Source organism: Balaenoptera physalus (assembly GCF_965194825.1).
Source record: "Balaenoptera physalus genome assembly, chromosome: 14".
Classification (NCBI taxonomy): domain Eukaryota; kingdom Metazoa; phylum Chordata; class Mammalia; order Artiodactyla; family Balaenopteridae; genus Balaenoptera; species Balaenoptera physalus.
This window is the reverse complement of record NC_138893.1, coordinates 76965956-76987679: the sequence shown is the minus strand read 5'-3', so window position 1 is coordinate 76987679 and position 21724 is coordinate 76965956. Positions and strand designations below refer to the sequence as shown.

Here is a 21724-nt window from a genome sequence, read left to right as displayed (position 1 = left end):
TAAAAAAAAAAAAAAATGGTCAGAAGAACCTAGGGGCAAGACGGGAATAAAGATGCAGGCCAACTAGAGAATGGACTTGAGGATATGGGGAGGGCGAAGGGTAAGCTGGGACAAAGTGAGAGAGTGACATGGACATATATACACTACCAAACGTAAAATAGATAGCTAGAGGGAAGCAGCCGCATAGCAGCGGGAGATCAGCTGGGTGCTTTGTGACCACCTAGAGGGGTGGGATAGGGAGGGTGGGAGGGACGGAGACACAAGAGGGAAGCGATTTGGGGACATATGTGTATGTATAACTGATTCACTTTGTTATAAAGCAGAAACTAACACACCATTGTAAAGCAATCATACTCTAATAATGATGTTAAAAAACATAAAATAAAATAAAAGCTGATTCTTTTGCTTTTAATAATTTGCTAATGTCATCTTTGCATTTGGCTGGAATAATTTACCTATTTACATATTCCTAGGAAAGCATTTATGGATTTGCATCACATATGGTAAAATAATATAACTCCAGCCTGACAAGCATATGTGGTAATTTGACATCATATATGTTAAAATAATATAACTCTAGTCTAACAATTATCTGCAGAGCCTGTGGAAATCTGCAAGTAGAATGAGTGTTGGAGCACAGGATCAGGGACACTGGGAGGGATTTTGAAACATTCTGGCCAAAGCACAACCTATCTGGTGAAATAAGGATGTTTAATATAAAGCATCATGGCTTCTAGAGAAAAGAAGTTTCACGTCACATTGCCACTGTATTGAATTTTGAAGAGTAACTTGAGAAATGAGAGATACATTTTCTAACTTCCCTTTATTGCCCCAGTCAGTAAAAACCAAAAACCCAAATTCAGATCATTTTCAGACTGTTTTCCTTCAAATTTCTGACATAAGGTAAACATGCCCATTTTTTCCTGTCCTCATTCAATACTGACATGTAAAATCTCACAGCTGATAAAACTGTTTTTCTCCCAGTTCCATTAAGGAAGTCTAGAAAAAAATTAAATCTTTATTATGCAAATATATTCCAAAAGGAAAGAGTAAATATTTGAGTTTTCGTGGCAGAAAAGTCAGGGAGATTAATCTTTTACTTTGTTTATACATAACCTCATTGTGGTTTGGGCACAGGGATAATATATAGAATCACCAGATTTGCTGATAGCTTAGGCACATTATAGACTGAGTGAACATACTGTTACAAATAGTTTCATTTTTTCATTTTAAAGTGTAGATATGACTCTTAAAACCCAAAAATCTTCGTGCAAGTTGTTTTCTTTCTTTAAATTTTCAGACCCTAGAGAAGCTCATCTGCGTTTGAGTAATTTGCGTACAAACCATTAGAAGCATTGTTCTGAAAATGCTTGATGTGTTAGGGATATTTCTGAAACATGTTTATAAATCTGTATGATTATTTCCTATGTCTAAATATCCATATACAAACACTGCTTTGTCAGATATTTACATGTACATAAAATGGTTTTTTTTAAGAGGTAAAAATAGCATAAGCAAATGATAAAACTTTGAACACTTAAATATAAAACACATTGTTTCATGTCAGTGTAAATGAACTGCTTTACTTTCACCAGATCCCAAGTCTCTCTGCAAAGAAGCAGTCACAACAAAATTTCTTGATTAGTCTATCAGAATATGTACATGTGTTTGTAAGTCTCCATGTTTGTGCATTTTTCATATGCAGAAATTAGAGGATACTCTGCTTGTAGAATTTTTTAACTTAATATTTTATAGGTATTAACAAATTGGTTGTCAAAGAGGGAACAGCGATTAACACTTCCAACAGCAACATACACGGCTGTGCATTTCCCTCCATCCCATTCAGCACTATTTATTTTTAAATATTTTTATATTTCTGTTTGATAAGTCAAATATTTACAAAGCCATTTTAATGTAGTTATGAGAGTTGGAATCATCCTATAGGTTTATAAGCTATTCATATTTATTTATATTTATTTTTTTAATGTTGGGTTGGTGTTTTATTAAGATTGCATGTGCTTTATATATTAAAATAATTAAGAGTTGATCTGCCATAATATATCACATTCTTCAAGTGTTCTGTGGCTTTTATTATAAAGTTTAAGTATTTGATATTCATAATTTGTATATTTTCAATTGTACAAGTATAACAACCTTTCCTTTATGCCTTCAGCATTTTGTGTCTTGATGACCTCCTGACAAGTCTACAATGTCCAGTTTATCTCCAGCAAGAACTCTCCTCTGAGGTCTGACTGACATAAGGAACCAACAATTGAACTTTTTAGCACATATGCAAATTACAAATGTAATTGATATGTAACCAAAGCACTAATTTACTATCTTTTCTCTGATTATTTTCCTCCTGCATTGTCTCTTTCCTGTTCAGCATCACCTCACTAAGCCAAAAATCAGGAATAATCCTAGAATACTCTCTTTTCCTTATCATCACATTCGATCTGCCTACACACACGTGCACGTGAGCACACACACACAAGCATGCACACTTACAGGGCTAATAGTCTTCCAGTACACACCAATGTAGCTTACATGACTGCTGAAATACTGAAATACTTTTCTACTGATTGGTAAACACCCACGGTCTTGAGTCGCCCAGGGTTTCACACTGCTCGAGCTAACTCAGCCTCTCCTCTGGATTCCCCGATATCTCACCCACGTCAGCAACTACTGTAATAACATGTGCACAGCAAGGAGCCACTAGAACCTGATCCCAGTGTATCCATTCTGATGGATCTGTGCCCGTGCCATACCAGACGCTATATGAGCTTTGATCATCACTGCTGCACGATTCACACATACATGCGTGGGGAAGACTGCCTCAGCTAAAGGAATGCAAGTAGACCTGGTGCACCTCACATGCAAGCAGCAGCTTTAAGGTGAGTCACGAGATCCTGCCAGCTTTCATGCTTCTGTCCTTTCTTCTGCGGAGGAGAGGTGAGGAAGAGATGTGAAGAATACAGCTGAAATGGGAGGCTGAACTTACTATATGTTTGGAGGATGACCGTAGGAATTGAGGAGGATAACATCTCCTCGTTCTCATGGCAGATGACAAAGAAGGACGGCTACTTCAAAGAAAGACTGCCTCATTCACCACTCCCTCCTTTATGCATAACGTTCCAGAAAAACGAAAACATATTTCATATTGTTCCATGCCTCTGCCTTTGCTTATACTGTACTCTAGGCCTTGAAAATTCTCCTTTCTCTTCCCTCAGGTATTTGAAACATCATTTTTGTGTATGTGTGTCTGTCTTTTCCTATAGACTGTCTGCTACTTGATGTTATAAACTAAGTCTTATTTGTCTTTGTACGGCTCATATTTGATATATTGTGTAAATTCCAAAATATTTAAGAACCAAATAATGAACTAAGGAATGACTGAATGAATGGATGGGTAAGTGACTTGATATCACCTACATCATATTTCAATTTATGATTTATATACCATCTTGCTTTCTATTCTCTAAGCTCCTAGATGGCTAGGATCATGCCTTTTACAACAAAGCCTAAATCAATGACTCAGAATAACAGATATTTAAATGTCTACTTAAAGACTGGATGAATGAATACTGGGAAAATTAAATGCTAAAAGAAGAACTGACAAATAAAGGAGTTCATAGCCAAAAACAAGACTTCAAACAGTCAATTATACATTTCAGGTAATTTTTAGTGCTGTTTTACTTTCTTTATAAATTTCTTTACAATTTTCTTTTTCTTACTTAATGAGCTAAAAGAATAAAGACATTATTCCTGTTGTGGGTTAGTTATTTAGCATATATAAAGCAAGAAAATAGAATTTAGTAGCCTATTAAAATTTATTGAAGCTTGTGGGTATGTTTCTTAAACAAATAGAATGCAAGGTAAATCTGACACCATGCTATTTTATTTTGTGAAATGTTTTAAATTTATCAGCATTTTAAGGCAAAACCCTCTACTGCAGTTAAGATTTAGTTTCAAGCAAAGAGATTTACATGTTTCTGAACCATTAAAAAAAAAAAACTAGTTTCTGTTTCAGGTAGTTTAGGAAAAGGTAAGGCAAATAGCATAACCCAAGGTTCATTTAGCAGACTTTTAAGCCATGAAATAAATATAGACCAAAGAAAGACCTTATAGTTAAGAGGGGAACCACAGTGCCAAATTCCAGCAGAGGAGATATTCTGCTATTGGAAAGACACTAGAAAGAGATGAAAACATGTATTTAAAAAGTCAGGTTGGGATCTGGAGAGAATGTCCTTACTGTCCCTTTGAAGATAGGCTCAGTAGGGAAAAGGCATTTCCTAAAAGAGATATGGTAAAAGGGACCCTGAAATGATTCTTCACAGTTACTGGATTCTGACGTAAGAACAGGTAAGCTCATAGCTAGCATCTGAAACAACACTGGTTAGTAACTTAAGGATCAGAGCTCATACAAACATGAAGAAAATTAATGTGGCATATTCCTGAAACAAGCTCTTTGTTAGAATTTTTTAAAGTTGGGGTTTTTTTATCATTCTTATTTTATGAGGCATTTATGAAAGGAGATGATTCATTGTAACAGTAAAATATTTATGATACTCAGGTAAATGTATAGCTATGACTATACAATTTCCAACAGCTAGTAAAGTTAAATTCCTTCACTATTAAAGAACCTCATAGAAAATTATTTTAACTGTAGTAGAAAAATCCCAAGGCCATAACTGTCCCAAATAGGGTTATTTCCTCAAAGCAACCTGAGTTAGCTAAAAGAATCATCTTAGTTAAGAGCCAAGATGGTAGGTAGATAAACAGGGCTGTGTCAAATCATAAATTGTTCAGTTTATAAAAAGCTTAGTTTTGTGAAGACAGGGGTCATGTCAATCTTAGTCACCAACTAACCTCAACTCTTAGCACAATACCTGGAACACAACAAGAATTCAATAGACATCTGTTGGTTGAATAAAGGGATAGATAAATGAATGACTGTATCAGAATGAAAATGGAAAAAATGCACGTCAAGATTGGTTACTGGAAGATGAAGAAACAGAAAAATGTCAGTGCTGAAAGACTGATTCACTACTGAGGTCATAAAGGAATGACAAATCCTAGAGCTTTCCGGTTACATCAGGGACAATATATGCTGCTAGGTTGGTCAGGCCCATTTGGAGGAGTTATACAGGAAAAAATGAAAATACAGTCAGCCTCTGGTTCCACGGGTTTGGTATCCACAGATACTGAGGGAAGACTGTATTCATTGCATTACATCATTTTATGTAAGGAACTCCAGCATCCATGAATTTTGGGATCATTGGGGGCTCCTGTACCCAATCCCACCCCTCCTGCAGATACTGATGGATGACTGTAGTTCTAACTAGTGAAGAATTACTGAATAAAATAATAGAATACAAACAACAATACACTTATGTTTAATCATTTATTTAGCATTTATATTTTGTAGTGGTTTTCAGAATGAACCATTGTTAGACATTGTATGCCATGATGCAAGATCTTGAAACATGCTTTGCTTTGTCATGGTACCCTATGTAGCTATTCTCAGTATGTCAGTTCTACATGTAGGCAACTCAGAGAGGTGAAGTTTCTTATCTAAGAACACACAGAGATGGCAGGCAACACCAAGGTTAAGGACCCAAACTTCAGCTTTTATACACTTTGCCACTGACACGTAAACACATTCTCTTGAGCTTTGATTCTCAGTTTCCTTTCCACAATGGCCCAGATGATTCTGTAGGGTTATATCACAATGAACAGTGAGGGAATGATGTGCACAAAATCCAAAGACTGATAATCTCCAAAAAAAAAAAAAAGACTGATCATATCTGGAAAACGATGCCATCTGATTGTGGGTGGAGGGCACACTGGAAGCTTCTAAGTGCTGTGGTAGTGGTTGTATCACTTAATCTGGAGGCTATATGAGAGATACTCTCCCCAATAAAACAGTAATTCTAATAAATCAGATGAGCATGATGCAGATTGTGTATTGCAAGTTGGGGCATAAAGAGGTGGAGACAAACTGAAGCCCATTTTACAGGTGACTCTAACACAGAACTTGGGGATCATGTAGTCATATGTGCCAAGTCCCAGGTCATTTTCTTGAGCATCTCATCCAGTTTAGATTGCAGTATACTTCATCAAGACCTTGGTAGCACACTGCTTGGCATTTACCTACAACTCAATATGTGAAAGCTGTTGTTAACAATAATAATAATTATGATGATTAATAATGAAATTAAATTGTGATAGCCAAAGGTCACCAAAGGGAAGGCTAACCCACTGATTACACGCAAAGGAAAATAGTATTAAGCACTAAATAAACAGACTAATCAGCCAGAGGAATGCAGCTAATACCCCTAATCAAGCAACAGGAGTTATGGTGAGGAACGATTGTCAGCAAGGTGGTGGGAGATCACGACCGTATAAAAACTGTACTTGAATGTACCAAGAGCTGGGGCTTCCAGAGCAGCTGATACCTGTACTAAACTATGAAGGCACATGTGGCGGCACTGCATAGTGAGGCCTCTCAGGACAGTAAACAAATAGGCACTTCATCAACTGACGGTAAGGACCACGAGGCATTCATGTGTGAAGTTGTGTGACACAGCCCTGGAGCTCTTAAGGAGCCTTTTCCCACTCCAACTTCTCTGGACTTCCCAAAAGCAACTCGGTTCCTAATTTAGCCAAGTGTAACTTGACTGAGTTTAAGCATCCTTCTCTCTCCATCAAGACTTAAACACCCCATAAGAGAACTCATTTCAAGCCCTAGTATTGCACTATACTTGTAAATTTGTGCAAATAGAGGGGAAACCACCAGCTATATGAAAAGATTCAGGGAAATAAGATTATTAATACAAGTTCAGAGTAAATAAGCCCAATTAAACAAAGTTCCTTTAAAAAAAAAAAAACAGAAAACTTCAGAAAATATTATTTTACAATCTTAAACACTTCAGGGCATTTTATCTATAAAAGGGAACAGATCGAGACCAGAAATGCTCATTTTGAAATTAAAAACATGTCTCCTAGGGAGGGTGGGGAAGGGATGGATTGGGAGTTTGGGATTAGCAGATTCAAACTATTATATACAGAATGGATAAACAACAAGGTCCCACTGTATAGCACAAAGAACTATATTCAATATCCTGTGATAAACCATAATGGAAAAGAATATGAAAAAGAATGTATATACATATATGTATAACTGAATCACTTGGTGATACTGTAGAAATGAACACAACATTGTAAATCAATTATACTTCAATAAATTTCTTTTAAAATGTCTTCTAGATAATAAAATATAACTGAGTCAGCCTCAAAGTTGTCACTTATAAATGTTCAAAGTATGACTTAGGCATTACGCTGAGAAAAGAATGAAATACTACATTTTTATAAATTGACATCCCTTGAAATGGGTATTATATTTGGGATATTGTTAAAGTTGAATTTCTCCCTCTAAAAGCACCTCATTGGAGTAAATAGTTCTTACATTTTGTTCCTTCAACAGATCAAGATTTTCCCCTAAAGCTGATATTATAACATATGTGAGAACGGAAGCCAATAAAACATCTTAGGATTTAAGTTTTTCCGAGGTTGGAGACCCTAGAAACTAATCAGGGTAAACCCTGGTGAAAAGAAGTGTGCTTGGTAAAGATCTTTAACTATCCGATCCAGACATTCTTGGCTGGAACACACACACTTGGCTGAACGTTTGACAAGGCACATAAGTGAGGGAATCTTTTCTTTTGCTCCTTAAAGAAGCACTGCAGCCTGAGCAGAAATCTATGTCATTAGCCATGGCAGAGACCAGCACCACGGCCCAGCCAGGCCACCCATCCACATGAGGCCTGACTGGCATTGAAGTGCTGTTGTGGATGGCCTTCCCACACTGCCCTAATGTCAGACAAGAGGACCATATAATTTGTTATCCAAACTGGGACAATTTTGACAAAGAAGGGAGAAACAGGGGCATACCAGGGCCATCCCTATCACATCTGCACTTCTAAGCACCCTAACTCATTGTGGAGTATGGTAAACGATAAAGGAATTTGCCCTCTAGAGCTGATCCAATTAACCCCTCTCAGCCTGGGAGGAGCAATCCTAGGAGGTTAGAAGACTGAGTTTCAAGGAATCACTAAAGAATTAGAGAAAAGCAACAGTTCATAGATTCCTCCTCAAACATCTGTCATGCTGTTAGCTGCAAGAAATGTAATACATAAGAACTCAAGAACAATATATTCATGTGTGTCTCTGTGTGTGTGTAGAGGATGGTATGAGACACGAGTACAAATTACTCAGTGTCTACTACAGTGATAGAAGAGCATAAAGTGACTACAGAATTCAGAGGAAGAATTCCACAGTTTTTACAAGACTGATTATAGAGGAGAAGAATGATCTGGGCTTTGATAGAGGGGCAGCAACTGGGAGATGTGTAGGGCATTCCTTATGTTAAATACAGCAGATATGAGCAGGCCAAAGACTGGCTTTGGGGAAGGTTGAGCTTGATCCATGCAGAGACAGAGCTGGAGGGAAGTACTAAAGGTCACTATGACAGGTGCTGTCACTTTTGGTTGGTACATCTGCCAGACAAGTCCTTCCTGAATCCTCTGAACACCAGGACCCATGTGTCAACACAATGATCAAATATCACCTAAAGGGCTCACCTGTAACTTTTCTTTAATACCAAGTGGTGGGCTGTTTATTTACATTAAAGGCAGTTGACCACTGATGGGACCAATCACTCTCATAGCAGACTATATTACCAAAATAGACAGTTTCAAGACATGTCAGAAATAGTGAGAATACTTGGGATGTACCTTAATCAAGAAAAGGTTCATATTCTAAAGAAGAAAAGTTATTTTTCAAAACAATCTTTGGAAAGAAAAAAGGGTCCCTGAGGTTGCAGAATTAAGCTTCCACTTGCACTATGACATGTGTGATGTCAATCATAATGTCAGTCACAACTCCCCATTCCAATTAGAATACCCCATCCCTCTCTTTAAGTGAAAAGCCCTATTCAATGACTATTTTTAAAAATATTTTGATATATTCATAGTAATAAACCTGGTTTGCATTTCAAAAAAAAAAAAAAGAATACCCCATCCCTCTCACCATAGATATTGTTTGAGGGATAATCTCTGGACCTAAGTCCAGCCAATCATAATCTTTCCCAGAACTTTTCTTCCAGAATTCCCAAGCAATACACTTTCTCATTAAGAATGCATGGTATTCTAAGCTTATTAATTTAAGTCTACGGTCAGACACCCAACCCGGCCTCAGAGAGGAAGCTTCTTTGCAACAGCAAAAAGTGAGTTCAACATGAAAAGATAAGCAGAGATAAAAGGTGGAGAGAGAGAAGAAAATAATATTTTCTTCTTCCGCTTGAGATCCTAGATCCCAAATGTTATTTCTTTAATTCTCTTAGCGTTGCCAGAGCTGCTCCGCGGGTCTTTGCTCAAAACCCATCAACCCCCACATTTAGTGGGAGTGTCCTAGCTCAAAACCTGCCACGCCCCACCTCCAGCAGCAGGTAACATAAATCTTTAAGTTAAAGGATCAGAGATAAGAAAGGAAGCTACAAACAGACAAACAACAAAAAAACAGATGGAACCAGTTGGGACCAAGATGGCATGAATTTGACCTCCAACAGACCCTGAGTCTCATTTCATTGGGGTTGGCCAAAAAGTTTGTTAGGGGTTTTTCGTAACATCTTATGGAAAAACCCGAACGAAAGTTTTGGCCAACCCAATACCTTGATTTTACTATATCATCATATTAAATGACACACCCACCAGTGGCCTTGACTGGACATTAAGGACCAAAAAACGGATAAAAAGGGGATGGCACCCCAATCCCTCAAAAAAGCTCTGCCTCTTCCCCAATAAACTAATGCCTCTGCCTCTCCATCATTAGTCTCACTCCTCCTCCCTTTGTCTTTACTTTTTAAAATTAAATCCCTTTCACATATAGGTGAGAAGTTGATCTGCGAACTTAGTTCTCGCTTCTCCATTCTTTGACCACCGAATAAAGCTTGTGCTGTGTTGATTTCAGCTTCTGTTTCCTTATTGGCTGCTGGAACCCAATTGGAAAAAGAACCCTCCCCCTGCCCTGCCAAAGCACAGAGCCTCAGCCAGGCTAGGGCCTGAACAGGGTCCCTACAACCTGATTCGGTAACATTAGCTATTCCAACTGCTTTCCAAATTATGGGACCCAGTGCATCAGCACATCCCTGAATAGCCTTGATTATACGACTGAATGTTGTCTCAGGACCTTAGAGACCAAAACAAGCAGCAGGGACCAGATAAGTCGGCGTTCTTAGCGAGCGACCAAGATGGCGGACCCTGAGCTACCTCCTTTCACGAGCACACCAAAATCACAACTATCTGCAGAACCATTGATGAAAAAGACCAGAACCTACCAAGAAAGATTTTCTATAATGAAACATAAAGAAGAAACCACAAGGAGACAGGTACGAGGGGCAGACTTGGGATATAATCAAGTCCCATAACCCCGGGTGGGTGACGCACAAACTGGAGAATAATTATAGTGCAGAGGTTCTCCCACAGGAGTCAGGGTGCCGAGCCCCACTTTGGGCTCCCCAGCCCAGGAGTCCTGCACTGGCAAGGTGAGCCCCCAGAGCATTTGGCTTTGAAGGCCAGGCAAACTTAAATTTGGGAGCCCCACAGGACGGGGTGAGGGGGTGCGGCGGGGAGGGGATTAAATAGAGACTTCACTCTTAAACGGCGCACACAAAACCTCACGTGCACCAGGACCCAGCACGAAAGCAGTAATTTGATAGGAGCCTGGGCCAGACCTACCTTCTGGTCTAGGAGAGTCTCCTGGAGAGGCGAGAGGCGGGAGGCGGGCGGGCGGGCGCAGCGGCAGCGGCAGCGGCAGCGGCAGCGGCGCTCGTTCTACCACCCGGAAGCCGGTGCTGGAGCCGCAGTTAGCTCATTAGCGCCAACACCTGGCCGCAGCCAACAGCCTGGAGGTGTGCTGGGATGCCTCAGACCAAACAGCTAACTGGGCAGGGACACAGCCCCATCCATCAGCAGACAGGCTGCCTAAAGCCTTCCTGAGTCTACAGCCTCCTCTAGACACAGCCCAGCCCTCCAGAGGGCCAAGACCCAGCTCCACCCACCAGTGGGCAGTCACTGGCCCTGCCCTCCAGGAAGCCTGTACAAACCTCTAGACGAGCCCCACCCACCAGGGGCCAGACACCAGACAGATGCAAGAAAAACACAATCCCCCAGCCTGTCCACAGCGGGCCAGAACCTGCCCTGGGACCATCTGGCCCCTGGCCTTGCCCACTAACAGGCCAACACAAGCTTTGGGACACCTGGGACCCGATACCCAACTGTATCAGGAACTGACCTGCCCCCTGCCCTTCCCCACTCCCCAGTGATCTGACACCAGCTCTGGGATCCCTGGGCCCTGCAGCAGACATCAGGACCTGGCTCTGCCTGCCAGTAGTCCAGCACTAATTCCAGGACCTGGCTTCACCCACCAGACGGGGGCAACAGCCCTGGAGTCTTCTGGACCCTGACTCTGTCCACCAGTGAGCCAGCAGTAGCCCCAGGGCCTCCGGGGTTTCTGTAGTCAGCCGCCTTCTGAACAGGTCCTGCTAACCAGCAGCCAGCCAGCAGTGTCCACACAGGGCAGAGCCTGACAACGAGCCAGGCTAGGGGCCAACCAAGCCTACAAGACTGCCCACATAGTCAGCCCACCAAAACAGAAGGCCCCAAGCAGCCCTCTTAGGGGGAACCCCTAGAGCATATAGCTTGAGTGACAAGAGGGGAGTGCTGGAATGCAGAGAACGCCTCCTACAGAAGGCCACTTCTCCAAGGTCTAGAAAGGTAACTAACCTACCACATACATACAAATACAAATAGCAACTTAAACAAAATGAGGCAGCAGAGGAACATGTTCCAGATGAAGGAACAAGATAAAACCCCAGAAGAAGAACTAAGTGAAGTGGAGATAGGTAGTCTACCCGAGAAAGAGTTCAGAGTAATGATTGTAAAGAAGATCAAAGAACTTGGGAGAAGAATGGATGCACAGAGCTAGAAGTTAGAAGTTTTTAACAGAAATTTAGAAAGTATAAAAAATGACAAGTAGGACTTCCCTGGTGGCTCAATGGTTACGAATCTGCCTGCCAGTGCAGGGGACACAGGTTCGAGCCCTGGTCTGGGCAGATCCCACATGCCATGGAGCAATTAAGCCCGTGTGCCACAATTACTGATCCTGTGCTCTAGAGCCCGTGAGCCACAATTACTGAGCCCACGTGCCACAACTACTGAAGCCTGTGCGCCTAGAGCCCATGCTCCACAACAAGAGAAGCCACCTCAATGAGAAGCCCCCGCTCGCCACAACTAGAGAAAGCCCATGCCCAGCAACAAACACCCAATGCAGCCAAAAATAAATAAACAAATTTTTAAAATGACAAGTAGCAGTGACCATAAATGTTTTGTGATCTGTACACTGATATTGCCTTATCCAGACTCAGGCCGACATCCCCAAAACAAGACTCATCCCATCACAGAAGATCTTCAGTTCTTTAAAAATGTATCAAAAGCCCTAGAATTTCTAAAACAATCTTGATAATGAATAAGATGAGAGGAATCATTCTACCTAATTCATAAACTTACTATTCAGCTACAGTAAGCGAGACAATGTGGTGTTGGTGGAGGGGTAGGTGTATAGATCAATGGAACAGAATAGAAAGCTCAGAAATAGTCCCACACAAATATTCCCCCCAAAATTTTATAAAGGTGCAAAATTCAATGGACGGGGGATGGTCTTTTTAACAAATGATTTTGGAGCAGTTTAACATCCGTAAGCAAAACAAACAAAAACTTAAATGTAATATGTAAAACTATAAATTAAAAATAGGAGGAAATCATTTCTAGGCAAAGAATTCTTAGTCTTTTTTTTGTTAATGATTTTTAAAATATTTATTTATTTATTTATTTGGCTGTGCCGGGTCTTAGTTGCAGTACACAGGCTCTTCGACCTTTGTTGCAGCATGCGGGTTCTTTAGTTGCGGCATGTGGGATCTTTAGTTGTGGCATGCAAATTCTTAGTTGCAGCATGCATGTGGGATCTAGTTCCCTAACCAGGGATCACACCCAGGCCCCCTGTGTTGGGAGCACAGAGCTTTAGCCACTGGACCACCAGGGAAATCCCAAGAGTTCTTAGTTTGACACCAAAAGTATGATCGTTAAAAGGAATAATTGATAAGTTGAACTTCATCAGAATTAAAAACTTTCACTATGCTAAAGACCCTATTAAAAGGATGGAAAGATAAGCTACAGAAAGAGAGAAAATATGTGCAAGCTACATATCTGACAAAAGACTAGTATCTAAAAACATGTAGGGACTTCCCTGGTGGTCCAGTGGTAAAGAATCTGCCTTCCAATGCAGGGGACATGGGTTCGATCCCTGGTTGGGGAACTAAGATCCCACATGCCGTGGGGCAACTAAGCCCAGTCACCACAACTGCTGAGCTTGTGCACCTCAGTGAGAGAGCCCATGTGCCGCAAACTACAGAGCCCATGCGCCCTGGAGACCGCGGGCCACAGCTAGACAAAGAAAACCCGCATGCCACAACTAGAGAGAAGCCCGTGCGCTGCAACAAAACATCACGCATGCTGCAACTAAGACCTGACTCAGCCCAAAAATAATAATAATAATAAATAAAATAAATAAATATTTTTAAAAAGAAATAAGCTTTCATGGGGAAAAAAATGTAAAAAACTCTCAAAACTCAATAATAGAAAAAGAAACAATTAAAAAATGGACAAAAGACATACACAAACATTTCAACAAAGAGGATATACAGATGACAAATAATCAAATGGCAAGATATTCAAGATCATTAACCATCAGAGATATGCAAAATGGCTAAAATAAAAAAATACTGACAACACCTAATGCTGGCAAGTATACAGAGAAACTCAATCACTAATACATTGCTGATTGGCATGGAAAATAGTATGCTATTTCTTATGACTAAACATGCAACTACATACAACCCAGCAATTGCACTCCTGGAGACATGAAGACATATTCATACATTGCTGGTAGGAATGCAAAATAGTTCAGACACTCCAGAAGAAAGTTTGACAATTTCTTAAAAAAGAAAGTATGTAACTACTATATGATCTGGTAATTGAACTCTTGGTCATTTATCCCAGAGAAGTAAAAACTTATGTTTACATAAAAACTTTTATGAATGTTCATAAAAGCTTTATTTGTAATAGCAAAAAACTGGAAACAAACCAGATGTCTTTCAATGGGTAAATGGTTAAGCAAACTGTAGTATATCCATAGCATGGAATACTAATCAGCAATAAAATAGAAAAACTATACAATTCACACACCTTGGATGAATCTCTAGAGAATTATGCTGGGCCAAAAAAAAAAAAGTGAATTCTAAAAATGCTTATTGTATGATTCCATTTATATTAAAAATGTGATATAATAACATTTGATAAAGGCAGAAAAGATTAGTGGTTGCCAGTTATTGCCAGAGTGGAGAGGGTGGGAGGAGGAAAGTGGGTGTGGTCATAAAAGAGTAACAGGGGTAAACTTGTGGTGATGGAAATATTCTGTATCCTGACTGTGCTGGTATATACAACAAACCTACACATGTAATGAAACTGTCTAGAACTAAATGCACACATACACACACACACAAACAAATAAGTACAAGTAAAACTGGGGAAATCTGAATAAGAGTGGTGGATTGTATCATGTCAGTTTCCTGGTTGTGATATTATCATTTTGGAAAATGTTACCATTGGGGGAAACTGGGTAAAGGTTACATGGAATTCTCTGTACTATTTCTCACAACTGCATATGAACTTATAATTATCTCAAAATAAAGAAGTTTTCTTTTAAAAATTGATTCTACACTTGTTTCTCCCTAAAGCCAACTGCAGTAATCAATCTCTCACATGGCTGTTATCATTAAGACTGTCTTCAGGCCCACACAATAACAAGAAGAACCAACAACCTCAAATATTTCAGATAGAGTCAAAAGAGAGTAGACTGTTTAGCCTTCACTTTTTCTGCATCATGTGTGCCAAGCAGCCAAAAGGCTGGACAGAAATTATTTTCAAGGAAATTGAATATATCCAGTTGGAGGGTGCAACTTCATCTACCCAAATGAATCTTCTGTTTCATAGCCTTTCATCTTCAACTGATGCTGATGTTGATGGATTGAAGTAGGAGATAAATATAGTCTCTCTCTAAGTGCAACCTTCAAGAGATCCAGGGACCAAGGAGTGGGAGTATGGAAGAGACAAAGTCGAAGTATCAATTATACATCCCAGCCACAGAGGCCAGCATTCAAAAGTTACACCTTTACAATACTCATACAGCCACCTGCATTTATTCCACATATTCATATGGCCCTTATGTCAACGATGACATCCAAGACATCACTACCTGTGATAACTGTACTCATGCTGGAAGCCTGCTTTGAGACCATATCCTGACTCTAGAATGTCCTACTAGTAATACTGATGTATTCTGCCTAATGATTTTCATTCGGACATGCCATTATTTTGGTGGTCACAGATGCACTTACCCAGATGAACCTGGCTTAGCTGTGTATCCAGATGAATTTTACCTCCAACCATAGCAATTCCTGTCAACCTATTTGCCAATGAAGCATCAATTTTCTAATTGCTTGCTGGGGTTCAGATCAAGGGATTCCCATTTTCCTATCCATCACCCATTGATCAATGGACAATCTTATATTTAATTGTCTTGACCAGTGATTATGAGTGCGATAAGATCCAAATTTATTATTAGCTTGTCCCTTCTGTCTCCCACTGTGTTTTCTGTGGTCAAAATTATTTAATGAGATCTTTTTTCCCTACAGAACAATCAAAATAAGGGTGTCCCTCAACTTCTCTCAGAGATGTTGGGCAAGTTTAACAGACATCTAGATTAACTTTCTTTTCCAATTGTTATTCTCTATGAAAGTGCTTTGAAACTACTTATAACACAGTATTAGTAGGATTGTTTCTCTAATACAAATATGGGAATTGTTCTCACAACGAAATATTCAAGTCTAAATTTCTTGTATGTCTATTTCAACAGTTTCCATACTGGGCTTTCTTTCCTTTTTTCTAACTTCATATGCATTATGTTTTATTCTGCTTGAAAGTATCTTCACAAGGATTCAAGTGTCCTTCAGAGTCCTCTTTAACAAACATGGTTGAACCATCAAAATATTCCTACAAAATGTTATCAGGATATGAGTTACAGAAATACTATGTCTTAGAGAACTATTTCCAAGAGGATGTACTGGTTAAAAGATGCTCTTACTAATGCTAAATTAAGAGTTTCTTCTCTGTAAATGTTTGTTTTCTTTTATAAATATTTGAAAGTGCCCACTCTGACCACAGCACTGATGGGAAATAGGGATATAGGCATTAGGTATAGAAATAAACCAAGAAAGGATCTCTTCCTTAATTAACTTGAAGTTTAATAGTGGGATAATGATCATAATTATATAATCACAATAATGTAATCATAGTGCTCAATAGCTACACAAAGATTACCCCTACTCCTGATACTTTCCCTATGGACTGCACAAGTGTGCTTGACTCATTAGCAGAAAAGAAAATTTGCTTATGGATTTTTAACTAATTCCATGCATTAAGGGAATTCACCTGATGGTCTAGTAATTATGTCTGCCAGCTCCCATGCCTGACCCATTCTCCACCCATCTCTGTTCTACTCTGGACCCACCAGAGACTGACTTCGACGAATCTACAACTCTGGGCTTTCATTCCTGTGGTTCTTTATTGGGTCCAGTTCATAGAAGGGAAGAGAAGGCACCAGCAGGAGATAAGAGGTCATGAAGAGAAAGATTTCAGGATATTTATCCCCCTCCCCCTCATCCCCAACCCATCCCCCACTCCCACTCTGCCACCCATACACACATGGTACTTCCTCCTTGTCTAAGCACCATGCTTCTGGCAATGGTTATGACTGCAACTAGAAATGGCAGCCCCATTCATAGTTGTTGGTCTCACCTGAATCTAATAACTCCTTTTCCTATCCTTCCCCTTCAGGTATAGAGTGGTAATGGCTTCTTGCTGTGGTTAGTCCCTGGGTACCTCAGTATCACTTTCTGGTCTCCTTAACCCTGTCCATACTTCTGTAATAGTCTTTTCATCAAATTGTTTTCAACATCCCAGCTAAATGTGCTTTCTTTTTTTGTTAGGACCTGATTTGTACAACTGGGATTACACCTGTATTACAAGATTGAAAAGGAAAAGTGATAAATGGCATACAGGTTAGAAGACTCCTCAGGTTCAGTGGAGTAAGACATCCTTTCCAGCTAGCAGATTAGAGAATGCTTTGTGGATGAGAGGCGATCGATAAAGGCATGGGTTAATTCTTCACTTTTCTAATGAAAAATATTGGTTCATTTTTTCTCAATCTCGCTCTTGCTCACTTAGATTTGAGCTATTCAGAGAAAACTGAATATTGCTCCTGGAAAGAGCAACTATGGGGTTAGAGTTTGCCTTTCTGATGAACTTGAAAAATGTCAGTGTCTCTATGTGAGCCTGATCCGAATGCTCCTGTTGAAATATCATGAGGCCAACCCTGTTCACAGAGTGAGGTGGCAGGAGCTCAGCTGGGAAGTGTTCTGGGTTGCAGTGGAAGCATAGGGCAGAGGCAAGCCAGAGTGAGCCTGTGAATAGAAGCTAATTCCTTACCCTCATTTCCATGCATCTCTGTGTTTCTCCTGGTAAACAATATACCTGGCAAATGGGATGGGGGTGGAGAGGGCCTTTTTTTTTTTTTTTCTTTTTAAAGACCAAGGTATTTTGTTCCTACTAAGAAGTATTAAAATGATGTTTAAAAAGATTCAGCACAATAGTCAGGAATAATTGCATCATGTCAGAGAGTTATGTGGACTATTGTTCAGGACTCTTATTTTGATTTCCCGGCTCTGGCATGCTCCAGGGCTGAGGCCCCATTTAGCACTCCAAACATAATAACTCCACATTTGCCTGGAGAGAAAACAAGAAGTAAAAGTCTCAGATACCTGTTCCCAGGAGAGTCCTGGTTCTCCTCTCTCTCTCTCTCCCCCCCCTTCCTTCCTTCTCTCACCTGTTTTTCTCTCTTCCCCTCCCTTCCTCCTTCTTTTTCCATTTGCGTTTCCTTTCTTCCTTTCTTTTTTTTTCAGTCTGTTTATTTGCAGGGAGAGGAAAATTATTATAAACATTGTTGAAAATGTACCTTGGATGGTACTTAAAACTAGAATTATTTCCAATGACATACAGGAAGAAAAAGAACAAAACAATTGAATTCCTCAATACAATTTAAAATGTTAGGGCAGCCCTAATTGGGTTTGAGCTGAAGCCCTAAGGCATCAGGGCACCTGCAGCTGGAGAAATGTTTCCCTATCATCCATTCTCAAAGTTCAAGATCCACGGCTCTGGGCGAGGTCATGTATCTAACCAGGGTGGCTCTTTTCCTTGTGTGGACTCTGCCTCTGGATTGCTTGCTCTACACATGGAGCCGTTCGATCAACAAATGTGTAATAACTGCATCACCACTTCCAAGAAGCCTTGCCGAACACCCGCTTCTCAGTGGGGTACATCTGTTACACTGTGTGTCAACCTCTACTGCAACCTGTCTGCTTGCCTGCCTCCTTCTATCTCTGTTCACCCAGGCAGCGACTGTGCTGAATCCCCCTCAGATTCCTCAGTGAGAGTGCAGCGAGAGCGCAACAATCCTTGTTTAATAATTAATGAATAAAAACAAATAGAAGCATATACATGAGCAAAGTAACAGATACATTCTTCTCAATGTTTTTAACTCTTCTTTGCAGATAGAATAAACCCAGCATTCATCAAGTTTCTGCTCCTCTCTTTGATTGTAAGATCTTACCACCTTGAGAAACTCCAAGAGTTACAGAATAAAGACCCACCTCCTAAACTTGGCAATCAAGAATTCCATGACGACACCAGCCAAACTCATCATTATCAGTATGTCATCTTACCTGTGTGTCAGGGGCACTTAACTCCTGCAGTTCCCTCACGGGTCAGGCTTCCCCCTCCCTCAAAAAGGTCTCCCCTTCCTCTCTTTCTTAACTGGTAGCTCCTTTTTGTCTGTGGCAGTCCTGAGCCTTAGCTCAAGCACCTCCTCCCATCGACTATTCCCTGACCTCCTTGTGATAGGCCTTCTCTGTCTCCCTGCAACCCCCTATACTTATCATACTAGGTTGTAAATATGACTTTGCTTGCCTCTCTCCCCTCACCCTCCACTCTCCAACACACATACACATCCACTTATAAAATGATTTGAGGTTCTTGACTTCGAGTTCCAGAACATTGCCTGGAAGGCAATAATTGTCCAGTATGCATTAACTGATTAAATGAATGACTAGCCCAGTCCGGAAAGGAGAGCAAAGATTTCTTGAAATTTCTTCTTCACTGTTGGTTTTTGCTTTATGTTCTTATTACAACAGTAATATATGTTCATTATATTAAAAATGGTAATTGCTGTACTGTGTATAATTCCCTCTCCCCCTCCATCTTTACCAATTTGGAAGATAAAATAGAACCTCTTTGTTTAAATTTGCATTTTTATTATGAGTGAGATTAAGCTTTTTTTCCCTAAAGTTTAACGGCCATCTGTATATTTTTACTGAGTAATCTACTTCTGTCTTTTACCCATTTTTATTAGAGTATTCAATCTGTTGATTATTAATATATGAAAATTCTTCTTATAGAAAAAATAACTACTTTTTCCTGTCAAATTTTCAAATATATTTTTCAAGCTTACTTTATTCCTTTTACTTTTGTTTATTTTTGCCTAGTTTTTGAAATACAAATATTTTTAATTGCTGGTATTTGAATATATCAGTATTTTAAATATGATTTCTGCCTTTGAATTTATTTACAGAAAGGTTTTCTTATTTACTTACTGTTTCACTTTTAGATTTCATTTTTTAATCTTTCTGGAATTTATCTTGGCATAGAGTATATAATTTCTCCACAGAAATAACTAATTGTCCCAGCATGATTTACTGAATAATTCATAATTTCTCCACTATTTGAAATGTCACATTTATCAGTTGCTAAATGTTTATATATATACATGAGGTCGTTGTTGCCCTGTACAAATCTGGCTCCATTGAGAAAGATTCTCTTGCCTCAACAAAGCACAATCAGAGATCAGGGTTTGAAAAAAAGACAATTTTATCTTAACAAGACAGTTTCATATTTGGCAGTTACATCTGAAAATGTAAGTCAGATTTCCCCTTCTCCCTCTCCTCTTCCATTTATTCTTTTTTTTTAAATAAACAACTTTTTAAAAATAAATTTACTTATTTATTTATTTATTTTTGGCTGTGTTGGGTCTTCGTTGCTGCATGCAGGCTTTCTCTAGTGGCAGCGAGTGGGGACTGCTCTTTGTTGTGGTGCGCGGGCTTCTCATTGCAGTGGCTTCTCCTGTTGCGGAGCACAGGCTCTAGGCACGGGGGCTTCAGTAGTTGTGACACACGGGCTCAGTAGTTGTGGCTCGTGGGCTCTAGAGCACAGGCTCAGTAGTTGTGACACACGGGCTTAGTTGCTCTGCGGCATGTGGGATCTTCCTGGACCAGGGCTCGAAGCCGTGTCCCCTGCATTGGCAGGCGGATTCTTAACCACTGCACCACCAAGGAAGTCCCCATTTATTCTTCCCTTTTAATTTTTTATCTCTTCTCCCAGATTTATTTTTCTATATGAAATATAGCATAATTTTTGAAAACAAAAATTATATAAATTGATTGGAATGAAATATAAGCTTTACATGGATTGAAAAAAATAACACCATTACACTTCTGAGTGCATCTCTTTTTATATTTCTAGATAAACTTTTAAAAGCTATTTAAAGGATATACCTGATAAAGTTCATTCCAAAATGTGTGATATTCTGTCTAGATTTTTTGAAAGGAGTCTCTTTTCTTCTGTATTATTTTCCTATTGCTGCTGTAATAAATCACCATAAAAGTAAGGACTTAAAACAACACAAATTTATTCTCTTACAGTCCTGGAGGTCAGAAATCCAATTAAAGGGTTTCACTGGGCTGAGGGGTCAGCTGTGTTCCCTCTTCAGACCCTTCCCTTGTCTTTTCCAGGTCCTCGAGCTGCATTCCTTGCATCTCTTGTCTTGTGGCATCTCCTTCGTCTTCCAAGTTAGCAACAAAGCATCTTCAAATCTCTCTCTGTGTGCCCCTCTGCTTCCAACCATCACATCATCTTCTTCTGTAATAAAATATCCCACTTATTAGGACATTTGTGATTATATTTAGGACCTACACAGATAATCCAGTAAAATCTCACCACCGCAATATCTTTAATTTCATCTACAAAACCCCTTTATCATATAAGGTAATATTCACAGGTTCCAGGGATCAGGACCTGGATATCTTTGGAGGCATTATTCAGCTGACCACAACCGCCAAGACTTACGACTTAAAGTAAAATTTTACTTGGTACTAATAATTTTCTAGATAGATAATTGAAACAACTAGAAATATTGGTAAATTTTATCTCCCTTTCAGGAGTTAAACCTTTTATTCATTTTTTTCTGTATTATTTTATTCAGTATAACTTTAGAAAAACTAAATGATACAGGTAATAGTGGGCATAATTTTCTTGTTCTTAATTTTAATAGAAATTCCTTTGGTGTTTCACCAATAAACTCTGATTTTTCAAAGCCACTTAAA

General features: G+C 39.5%; 1 long non-coding RNA gene across 1 annotated transcript in view; it reads right to left on the bottom strand.

The window, feature by feature from the left end:
- The window catches only part of LOC309643234, a 35647-nt gene extending 24762 nt beyond the window's left edge, over positions 1 to 10885 (bottom strand). Inside the window, exon 1 of the long non-coding RNA XR_014253645.1 lies at positions 10797 to 10885. This is a non-coding gene — a long non-coding RNA (uncharacterized lncRNA). The remainder of the gene's footprint in view (positions 1 to 10796) is intronic.
- Positions 10886 to 21724: the final 10839 nt, after the last annotated feature.